The sequence below is a fragment of the Carassius gibelio genome, chromosome A5 (genome assembly GCF_023724105.1).
Source record: "Carassius gibelio isolate Cgi1373 ecotype wild population from Czech Republic chromosome A5, carGib1.2-hapl.c, whole genome shotgun sequence".
Taxonomy (NCBI): domain Eukaryota; kingdom Metazoa; phylum Chordata; class Actinopteri; order Cypriniformes; family Cyprinidae; genus Carassius; species Carassius gibelio.
In genome coordinates this window covers 2,254,807-2,267,055 of record NC_068375.1, presented here as the reverse complement: position 1 = coordinate 2,267,055, position 12,249 = coordinate 2,254,807, and the positions used below count along the sequence as shown (strand labels likewise).

The window sequence follows — 12,249 nt, the reverse complement described above, 5'->3', positions numbered from 1 at the left end:
TGCAGTACTATTATCTAGACTGTGAAATTATACATAAATTGCGTATGCTTCTTTGGAATGAAATTAAGACAACATATAACAGTTATAAAGGTTAAAGAGACAGTGTTGTATGATAAATTGCATTTACGACCACTAGATGTCACTGGAAGACCACTAATGGGCTTTGCAGAGATATAGCCTCAGACTCATTTTGTGAAGATGCCTGACATCTGAAGCAGCGCTGTACAAAAACGGTTTCGTCTATTGACACGAAATCCATAACTTTTTGTCAGCACGGTCTGAAGATGATCTGATTCAATTTTGGTGAAAATCAGACAAACGGTTGAGGATGAGTTTAAAAAAAAAGGTTTTCAACATGAATCAAAATGGCGGACAGGAATTTTTTATTTAATATGACATAATTGGTATGTATGTTGTCTGCATGTCCCAAGGAACATTTTGAGACATGTTTCATGATAATAGGCTAATGCAATCAAAAGTTATTAGCATTATTGGAAATGTAATAATTAGCGGTTATTGATTGGTTTATTACTCTTGACCAATAGGTGGCGCTGTGACCAAAATGATGTGGCGTGGTCAATGTGATGTGCCAATGTCACATATTAAGTTTTGTGTAAATATCTCCAACCTTTGCAGAGATACAGCCTCAGATGCAGTTTGGCATCTTTCCAGCAAATTCGTTGGTACGCTAATTGAAAACGGTTACGTGTATCGACACAAATTCCATAACTTTTTGCCAGCATGGTCTGAAGATGATCCAAATCAAATTTGGTGAAAATCTGAGCAACGGTCTAGGAGGAGTTCGAAAAAGTAGGTTTTCAACATGAATCAAAATGGCGGACAGGAAATTTTGCCAAAATTGACAAATGGGGTATCGGTGTTCTCGGCATGACCCAAGGAATCTATCAACATCAGTTTTGTTACAATAGGCTAATGTATGCAAAAGTTATTAGCATTTTTCGAAAAATCGTTATAACTATTGACCACAAGGTGGCGCTGCCCCCAATTTTTTTGTGTACATTCAGGGCATGGAGCCGGACATTTTTGTAATTATTTGCGAAACGATACGGAACTTCATTCTTAAGATACAGCAATTTACAACTAAATCCAAAATGGCCGACGCCCAAAATGGCCGAATTGGGAAAATTCGGTATCATTCGACTCGGAATGATGCACTGAATCTAAAGACACCACTTTTGTGATTTTTGGCAAAACCGTTCAGAAGTTATGAGCAAAAACATGCATTTTTCATATCTCCTGACCACTAGGGGGCACAGCGCCGAAACACTGCAGGTAGTCCCAAGGAATGGTTGTTATAAGACCCACCAAGATTGGTCTCAATAGGCCAAACCGTTGCGGAGATATAGCCTCACGTTCACGTTTGCGTGCTTTTCGAAGAATTCGTTCATGAGCTATTCGGAAACGGTTTGAGAAATCAACTTGAATTCCATAACTTTTTGCCAGCATGGTCTGAAGATTATCTGATTCAATTTTCGTGACAATCGGTGCAACGGCCTAGGACGAGTTCGAAAAAGTAGGTTTTACGAACAATTGACGATAGCGAAAAAACTAAGCCTTGCGATTTTTGAATTTCGGTGTCCATTCGACTCGGCATGAGCCAAGGAATCACAGGAAAAAAGAATTTTCATTTTGTGGCTTACGGTTCAAGAGTTATTAGCATCAAGTTTTTGAAAGTTTAGACAATTGGTGGCGCTAGAGAGTTGGAGTTAGAGACTTCAAATTTGCTACGGTTAATGTTCAGACAGTCCTCTATTAGTGTGCCAAATTATACAACTTTCCCGCAATCGGTTCTATGGGCTACCATAGACTTGGGGTGGAAGAAGAAGAATAATAATAATAAATATAGCTGCAAGCAGCAATTACGGGGCCAAGCACTCCAACGGCAAATGTAGGAGCTAAGCATGGCATGAAGCATCACACCAAATACATTAATGAGCAATAACAGTAATTTTGGAATTATTGTAATTGAAATGGCAAAAAAAAAATCATAATACCACCTCTAGTAGCATGATTACTTGGCTTATAAAGTTTGACCAATAGGTGGCACTGTTATGAAATCAATTTGGTGTACTCTGTTTGACTTTTCAATGACACACACAAAGTTTGGTGTTAATTTGCCACAGCATTCCAGAGATGCAGCCTCAAGTGTCATTTTGTCATTGTGTTTCAACTTCGTCGCTTTGGTATGCGAAAACGGTTTTGTCTATCGACACAAAATCCATAACTTTGTGTCAACATAGTCTGAAGATCATCTGATTCGAATTTGGTGAAAATTGGACATACGGTTCATGAGGAGTTCGAAAAAGTAGGTTTTCCACATAAATCAAAATGGTGGACCGGAACTTCAGTAAACACTGGCATATTTGGTATCTATGTTATCGGCATAAGCCAGGGAATATTTTGAGCCCAGTTTCGTTGCAATAGGCTAATGGACTAAAAAGTTATTAGCATTTTAAAAAGTGTAATTACTCATGGTTAATGAATGGTTTATTACTCTTGACCAATAGGTGGCGCTGTTACCAAATTTATGTGGCATGGTCAGTGTGAGGTGGCGATGACACATACAAAGTTTGGTGCAAATATGTCAAAGTGTTGCAGAGATACAGCCTCAAATGCATTTTGGCACCCTTCCAGCAAATTCGTTGATGCGCTAAATGAGAACCGTTACGTATATCGACACAAAATCCATAACTTTTTGCCAGCATGGTCTGAAGATGACTCACGTCAAATTTGGTGAAAATTGGGCTAACGGTCTAGGAGGAGTTCGAAAAAGTAGGTTTTCAACATTAAGCAAAATGGCGGACAGGAAGTAAGGCCAATTTTCACATTATTGGTATCAATACTCTCGGCATGACCCACAGAATATAGCGAGACCATTTTAATTTTAATAGACTAATTTATTCAAAAGTTATTAGCGTTTATGTGATATTTCATTATAACTATTGGCCACAAGGTGGCGCTGCCACCAAACTTTTTGAGTACCTTCAGGGCATGGAGCCGAATATTTTTGTAATTATTTGCGAAACGATACGATGCTGCGTTCAAAAAATACAGCATTTTGAAACATAATTCAAAATGGCCGACGCCTAAAATGGCCGACACAGGAAAATTGGATATCATTCGACTCGATATGACTCACTGAATCTAAAGAGACCAGTTGTGTGATTTTTGGCCAAACCATTCAGTAGTTATAAGCCAAAATATGCATTTTTCATATCTCCTGACCACTAGGTGGCGCTGTGTCGAAACACAGCAGGTAGTCTCAGTTCATGCTTGTTATAACACACGCCAAGTTTGGTCTCAATATGACAAACCGTTGCCGGGATATAGCCTCACGTGCATGTTTGCGTGCTTTTCGTCAAATTTGTTTACGTGTCATTCGACAACAGTTGGACGAATCAACTTGAATTCCATAACTTTTTGCCAGCATGGTCTGAAGATGATCTGAGCCAATTTTCGTGGCAATCGGACTAACCGTCTAGGACGAGTTCGAAAAAGTAGGTTTTTCGAATAATTGAAAATAGCGAAAAAACTAAACCTTGCGATTTTTGAATTTTAGGGTTCATTCGACTTGGCCTGAGCCAAGGATTCAGAGGAAAAAAGAATTTCCATTTTCTGGCTTACGGTTCAAAAGTTATTAGCATACAAACATTGAAAGTTTGGACAAGTGGTGGCGCTAGAGAGTAGGAGTTAGAGGCTTCAAATTTGCTATAGTTAATGTTGGGACTGTCCTCTATCAGTGTGCCAAATTATACAACTTTCCCGCAAACGGTTCTATGGGCTGCCATAGACTTGCGGCGGAAGAAGAAGAAGAATAATAATAAATATAGCTGCAAGCAGCAATCACGGGGCCAAGCATTCCAGCGGCAACATCAGGAGCTAAGCATATGTAGCATCAGACCAAATGCAACAATGAATAATGAAATTAATAATTGCATGATTGTAATTGAAATGGCTGAAAATCGTTAATAAAAGTTCCACAGCGAGGAGCTAAGCATGGCATGGAGCATCAGACCAAATGCAACGAGTAAGAAAAGCAATTATTGGAAGAGTGTAATTGAAACAGCCAGTAAAACTCCAGTAAAATGATGCATTATCATTTTTGGAAAATAGTTGGCGCTGTAATCAAATCGCTTTGTTGTGTTCTGTGGGAGGTGACAATGTTGTGGGCAATTTCTTTCAAAATACTTACAGACCTTTAGGGCAATGAGTCGAACATGCCCACCGAGTTTCGTTCCGATCGACTTCCATTAACCTTGTCAAATAGGTGCTTAAAGTTGTTTGGCCAATGGCGGCCATGTTTTTTAAGATAAGTGAAATTCCTCATAGAGCACTTGTGCCACATTGGGCCATACCAATTTTCAAGTTGATTGGATCAGCGGTTGCTTAGTTATAGCCATTTTAGTTTTTTTTCATCCTGTAGCGCCACCAAGTGGCAGATATGGAAAAAAAAATAATTTGACTAAAGTTTTTGTTCATGCATATGAGTTCTGAGTTTGGTGAAGATGTCATTTTGTTCCCGATTTATAGCCTTTTTCATAAAATTGGTCCACGAATTTGAATGTTTTGGGTCACCTGGTTTTTTGTTCAGTCTTGGTCAAACCACTTCAGTAATATTCTCAGGACTCTCTAGATCAATAACTTTAAAAAAAATATGTTGTATTTTGTCCTTTGGTTAGATAACATTTAAACAGGCCTAAAAAACAAAAGATTTCTGTTGTGAATGGCATTAAACTGCAAAAAAAAAAGGGGTAATATAATCACACATGCATTAGATCTGTATTTTCTCTAAACAATCATGCAAAAATTAACAGAGATTAGGTAAAAAAGAACAATGTAATATTCATAAAGCTTCAAATCCCAGTGTTGAATAAAAAATTGCAATTATAACCACTAGATGTCACCGGAAGACCACTAATGAGCTCAGTAAAGACTAAAACATTACAGTTTATGGGCTTGTTGAGGGATTCATCTAGAAAAAATGTATATTACTATTATTTAATATTACTGTTCAAGCATTTCAGATCACATTGAGTCAAAGTTTACCAATTTATTCATACAGATATATCTAATGTTTATAATTATGCCAGATTATGATTGCAATGAAACCTGAAAAATGACATAGAAGCCCATAAAAACAGAAGACTTGCAATAGGTTTTATCACCCATCATTTATTTTAATTATCTATATATATAACAAAATGTGTGCATCTGTGTGTGGGTTTAAGCATGCTTATTGAGTATTAATATACTAGTTTAAACATTTCATGTTTGTGTGTGTCTGTAATTCTGTTCTATTCTTTTACTGTCAGCCATATCTAGGTTATTTAAAATCAGTGCAGTACTATTATCTAGACTGTGAAATTATACATAAATTGCGTATGCTTCTTTGGAATGAAATTAAGACAACATATAACAGTTATAAAGGTTAAAGAGACAGTGTTGTATGATAAATTGCATTTACGACCACTAGATGTCACCGGAAGACCACTAATGGGCTCACTAAAGACTAAAACATTACAGTTCATTGTCTCGATGATTGATTCATCTAGAAAAATATATATTACTATTATTTAATATTACTGTTCAAGCATTTAAGATCACATTGAGTGAAAGTTCAACAATTTATTCATACATGTATATCAAATGTTTACTATTATGTCAGAATATGAATGCAATGAAACCTGACATAGAAATGTAAGAAAAGAAGTCTTTCTGTGAGTTGTGTGTCACCTATAATTTATTTCAAATATCTACATACAACAAAATGTGCGGGCATGTACTTCTCTCTCTCTGTGTGTGTGTGTGTAATCATGCTTATTGATTATTCATATAATAGTTGAACCATTTCATTTCTGTGTGTGAGTGTCTGTGAGCCTATTCTCCATGTTAGACAATGGCACACACAAGTTTGGCTTAATTACAACAAAGGTTTGCAGAGATATAGCCTCAGACTCATTTTGTGAAGATGCCTGACATCTGAAGCAGCGCTGTACAAAAACGGTTTCGTCTATTGACACGAAATCCATAACTTTTTGTCAGCACGGTCTGAAGATGATCTGATTCAATTTTGGTGAAAATCAGACAAACGGTTGAGGATGAGTTTAAAAAAAAGGTTTTCAACATGAATCAAAATGGCGGACAGGAAGTTTTGCTTAATATGACATAATTGGTATGTATGTTGTCGGCATGTCCCAAGGAACATTTTGAGACATGTTTCATGATAATAGGCTAATGCAATCAAAAGTTATTAGCATTATTGGAAATGTAATAATTAGCGGTTATTGATTGGTTTATTACTCTTGACCAATAGGTGGCGCTGTGACCAAAATGATGTGGCGTGGTCAATGTGATGTGACAATGTCACATATTAAGTTTTGTGTAAATATCTCCAACCTTTGCAGAGATACAGCCTCAGATGCAGTTTGGCATCTTTCCAGCAAATTAGTTGGTACGCTAATTGAAAACGGTTATGTGTATCGACACAAATTCCATAACTTTTTGCCAGCATGGTCTGAAGATGATCCAAATCAAATTTGGTGAAAATCTGAGCAACGGTCTAGGAGGAGTTCGAAAAAGTAGGTTTTCAACATGAATCAAAATGGCGGACAGGAAATTTTGCCAAAATTGACAAATGGGGTATCGGTGTTCTCGGCATGACCCAAGGAATCTATCAACATCAGCTTTGTTACAATAGGCTAATGTATGCAAAAGTTATTAGCATTTTTCGAAAAAATCGTTATAACTATTGACCACAAGGTGGCGCTGCCCCCAATTTTTTTGTGTACATTCAGGGCATGGAGCCGGACATTTTTGTAATTATTTGTGAAATGATACGGAACTTCATTCTTAAGATACAGCAATTTACAACTAAATCCAAAATGGCCGACGCCCAAAATGGCCGAATTGGGAAAATTCGGTATCATTCGACTCGGAATGATGCACTGAATCTAAAGACACCACTTTTGTGATTTTTGGCAAAACCGTTCAGAAGTTATGAGCAAAAACATGCATTTTTCGTATCTCCTGACCACTAGGGGGCACAGCGCCGAAACACTGCAGGTAGTCCCAGGGAATGGTTGTTATAAGACCCACCAAGATTGGTCTCAATAGGCCAAACCGTTGCGGAGATATAGCCTCACGTTCACGTTTGCGTGCTTTTCGAAGAATTCGTTCATGAGCTATTCGGAAACGGTTTGAGAAATCAACTTGAGTTCCATAACTTTTTGCCAGCATGGTCTGAAGATTATCTGATTCAATTTTCGTGACAATCGGTGCAACGGCCTAGGACGAGTTCGAAAAAGTAGGTTTTACGAACAATTGACGATAGCGAAAAAACTAAGCCTTGCGATTTTTGAATTTCGGTGTCCATTCGACTCAGCATGAGCCAAGGAATCACAGGAAAAAAGAATTTTCATTTTGTGGCTTACGGTTCAAGAGTTATTAGCATCAAGATTTTGAAAGTTTAGACAATTGGTGGCGCTAGAGAGTTTGAGTTAGAGACTTCAAATTTGCTACGGTTAATGGTCAGACAGTCCTCTATTAGTGTGCCAAATTATACAACTTTCCCGCAATCGGTTCTATGGGCTACCATAGACTTGGGGTGGAAGAAGAAGAATAATAATAAATATAGCTGCAAGCAGCAATCACGGGGCCAAGCATTCCAGCGGCAACATCAGGAGCTAAGCATATGTAGCATCAGACCAAATGCAGCAATGAATAATGAAATTAATAATTGCATGATTGTAATTGAAATGGCTGAAAATCGTTAATAAAAGTTCCACAGCGAGGAGCTAAGCATGGCATGGAGCATCAGACCAAATGCAACGAGTAAGAAAAGCAATTATTGGAAGAGTGTAATTGAAACAGCCAGTAAAACTCCAGTAAAATGATGCATTATCATTTTTGGAAAATATTTGGCGCTGTAATCAAATTGCTTTGTTGTGTTCTGTGGGAGGTGACAATGTTGTGGGCAATTTCTTTCAAAATACTTACAGACCTTTAGGGCAATGAGTCGAACATGCCCACCGAGTTTCGTTCCGATCGACTTCTATTAACCTTGTCAAATAGGTGCTTAAAGTTGTTTGGCCAATGGCGGCCATGTTTTTTAAGATAAGTGAAATTCCTCATAGAGCACTTATGCCACATTGGGCCATACCAATTTTCAAGTTGATTGGATCAGCGGTTGCTTAGTTATAGCCATTTTAGTTTTTTTTCATCCTGTAGCGCCACCAAGTGGTAGATATGGAAAAAAAAATAATTTGACTAAAGTTTTTGTTCATGCATATGAGTTCTGAGTTTGGTGAAGATATCTCATTTTGTTCCCGAGTTATAGCCTTTTTCATAAAATTGGTCCACGAATTTGAATGTTTTGGGTCACCTGGTTTTTTGTTCAGTCTTGATCAAACCACTGCAGTAATATTCTCAGGACTCTCTAGATCAATAACTTTGAAAAAATATGTTGTATTTTGTCCTTTGTTTAGATAACATTTAAACAGGCCTAAAAAACAAAAGATTTCTGTTGTGAATGGCATTAAACTGCAAAAAAAAAGGGGTAATATAATCACACATGCATTAGATCTGTATTTTTTCTAAACAATCATGCAAAATTTAACAGAGATTAGGTAAAAAAGAACACTGTAATATTTATAAAGCTTCAAAACCCAGTGTTGAATAAAAAATTGCAATTATAACCACTAGATGTCACCGGAAGACCACTAATGAGCTCACTAAAGACTAAAACATTACAGTTTATGGGCTTGTTGAGGGATTCATCTAGAAAAAATGTATATTACTATTATTTAATATTACTGTTCAAGCATTTCAGATCACATTGAGTCAAAGTTTACCAATTTATTCATACAGATATATCTAATGTTCATAATTATGCCAGATTATGATTGCAATGAAACCTGAAAAATGACATAGAAGCCCATAAAAACAGAAGACTTGCAATAGGTTTTATCACCCATCATTTATTTTAATTATCTATATATATAACAAAATGTGTGCATCTGTGTGTGGGTTTAAGCATGCTTATTGAGTATTAATATACTAGTTTAAACATTTCATGTTTGTGTATGTCTGTAATTCTGTTCTATTCTTTTACTGTCAGCCATATCTAGGTTATTTAAAATCAGTGCAGTACTATTATCTAGACTGTGAAATTATACATAAATTGCGTATGCTTCTTTGGAATGAAATTAAGACAACATATAACAGTTATAAAGGTTAAAGAGACAGTGTTGTATGATAAATTGCATTTACGACCACTAGATGTCACTGGAAGACCACTAATGGGCTTTGCAGAGATATAGCCTCAGACTCATTTTGTGAAGATGCCTGACATCTGAAGCAGCGCTGTTCAAAAACGGTTTCGTCTATTGACACGAAATCCATAACTTTTTGTCAGCACGGTCTGAAGATGATCTGATTCAATTTTGGTGAAAATCAGACAAACGGTTGAGGATGAGTTTAAAAAAAAAGGTTTTCAACATGAATCAAAATGGCGGACAGGAAGTTTTGCTTAATATGACATAATTGGTATGTATGTTGTCGGCATGTCCCAAGGAACATTTTGAGACATGTTTCATGATAATAGGCTAATGCAATCAAAAGTTATTAGCATTATTGGAAATGTAATAATTAGCGGTTATTGATTGGTTTATTACTCTTGACCAATAGGTGGCGCTGTGACCAAAATGATGTGGCGTGGTCAATGTGATGTGACAATGTCACATATTAAGTTTTGTGTAAATATCTCCAACCTTTGCAGAGATACAGCCTCAGATGCAGTTTGGCATCTTTCCAGCAAATTCGTTGGTACGCTAATTGAAAACGGTTACGTGTATCGACACAAATTCCATAACTTTTTGCCAGCATGGTCTGAAGATGATCCAAATCGAATTTGGTGAAAATCTGAGCAACGGTCTAGGAGGAGTTCGAAAAAGTAGGTTTTCAACATGAATCAAAATGGCGGACAGGAAATTTTGCCAAAATTGACAAATGGGGTATCGTTGTTCTCGGCATGACCCAAGGAATCTATCAACATCAGCTTTGTTACAATAGGCTAATGTATGCAAAAGTTATTAGCATTTTTCGAAAAATCGTTATAACTATTGACCACAAGGTGGCGCTGCCCCCAATTTTTTTGTGTACATTCAGGGCATGGAGCCGGACATTTTTGTAATTATTTGCGAAACGATACGGAACTTCATTCTTAAGATACAGCAATTTACAACTAAATTCAAAATGGCCGACGCCCAAAATGGCCGAATTGGGAAAATTCGGTATCATTCGACTCGGAATGATGCACTGAATCTAAAGACACCACTTTTGTGATTTTTGGCAAAACCGTTCAGAAGTTATGAGCAAAAACATGCATTTTTCATATCTCCTGACCACTAGGGGGCACAGCGCCGAAACACTGCGGGTAGTCCCAGGGAATGGTTGTTATAAGACCCACCAAGATTGGTCTCAATAGGCCAAACCGTTGCGGAGATATAGCCTCACGTTCACGTTTGCGTGCTTTTCAAAGAATTCGTTCATGAGCTATTCGGAAACGGTTTGAGAAATCAACTTGAATTCCATAACTTTTTGCCAGCATGGTCTGAAGATGATCTGATTCAATTTTCGTGACAATCGGTGCAACGGCCTAGGACGAGTTCGAAAAAGTAGGTTTTACGAACAATTGACGATAGCGAAAAAACTAAGCCTTGCGATTTTTGAATTTCGGTGTCCATTCGACTCGGCATGAGCCAAGGAATCACAGGAAAAAAGAATTTTCATTTTGTGGCTTACGGTTCAAGAGTTATTAGCATCAAGTTTTTGAAAGTTTAGACAATTGGTGGCGCTAGAGAGTTTGAGTTAGAGACTTCAAATTTGCTACGGTTAATGTTCAGACAGTCCTCTATTAGTGTGCCAAATTATACAACTTTCCCGCAATCGGTTCTATGGGCTACCATAGACTTGGGGTGGAAGAAGAAGAATAATAATAATAACGCCAACAAACACAATAGGTGCCTTCGCACCTTCGGTGCTTGGCCCCTAAATATAGCTGCAAGCAGCAATTACGGGGCCAAGCACTCCAACGGCAAATGTAGGAGCTAAGCATGGCATGGAGCATCACACCAAATGCATTAATGAGCAATAACAGCAATTTTTGGATTATTGTAACTGAAATGGCTAAAAAAATCATAAATACAACCTCTAGTAGCATGATTTACTTGCTTATCAAAATTGACCAATAGGTGGTGCTGTTATCAAATCAATTTGGTGTACTCTGTGTTACTTTTCAATGACACACAGAAAGTTTGGTGTTAATATGCCAAAGCATTCCAGAGATACAGCCTCAAGTGTCATTTTCTCATTGTGCCTCAAATTCATCGCTGTGGTATGCGAAAACGGTTTCGTCTATCATCACAAAATCCATAACTTTGTGTCAGCATAGTCTGAAGATCATCTGATTCGAATTTGGTGAAAATCGGACATACGGTTGATGAGGAGTTCAAAAAAGTATGTTTTCAACATAAATCAAAATGGCGGACCGGAAGTTCAGCTTACTCTGGCATATTTGGTATCTATGTTATCGGCATAAGCCAGGGAATATTTTGAGCCCATTTCCATTCAAATGGGCTAATGCAATAAAAAGTTATTAGCATTTTAAAAAGTGTAATTATACATGGTAATGAATGGTTTATTACTCTTGACCAATAGGTGGCGCTGTTACCAAATTTATGTGGCATGGTCAGTGTGAGGTGGCGATGACACATACAAAGTTTGGTGCAAATATATCAAAGCGATGCAGAGATACAGCCTCAAATGCATTTTGGCACCCTTCCAGCAAATTCGTTGATGCGCTAAATGAGAACCGTTTCGTATATCGACACGAAATCCATAACTTTTTGCCAGCATGGTCTGAAGATGATTCACGTCAAATTTGGTGAAAATCGGACTAACGGTCTAGGAGGAGTTCGAAAAAGAAGGTTTTCAAAATTAATCAAAATGGCGGACAGGAAGTATGGCCAATTTTCACTTAATTGGTATCAATGCTCTCGGCATGACACACAGAATGTAGTGAGACCATTTTAATTTTAATAGTCTAATGTATTCAAAAGTTATTAGCATTTTTGTGATATTTCATTATAACTCTTGACCACAAGGTGGCGCTGCCTCCAAGTTTTTTGAGTACCTTCAGGGCATGGGCCCGAAGATTTTTGTAATTATTTG

The 12,249-nt window shown here is 37.4% G+C and overlaps 1 long non-coding RNA gene across 1 annotated transcript in view; it reads right to left on the bottom strand.

Annotated features, from left to right (window-relative positions):
* Window positions 1-9,372: 9,372 nt before the first annotated feature.
* LOC127988561 (uncharacterized) overlaps window positions 9,373-12,249 on the bottom strand; it is a 90,316-nt gene continuing 87,439 nt past the window's right edge. Inside the window, exon 7 of the long non-coding RNA XR_008161745.1 lies at window positions 9,373-11,051. This is a non-coding gene — a long non-coding RNA (uncharacterized LOC127988561). The remainder of the gene's footprint in view (window positions 11,052-12,249) is intronic.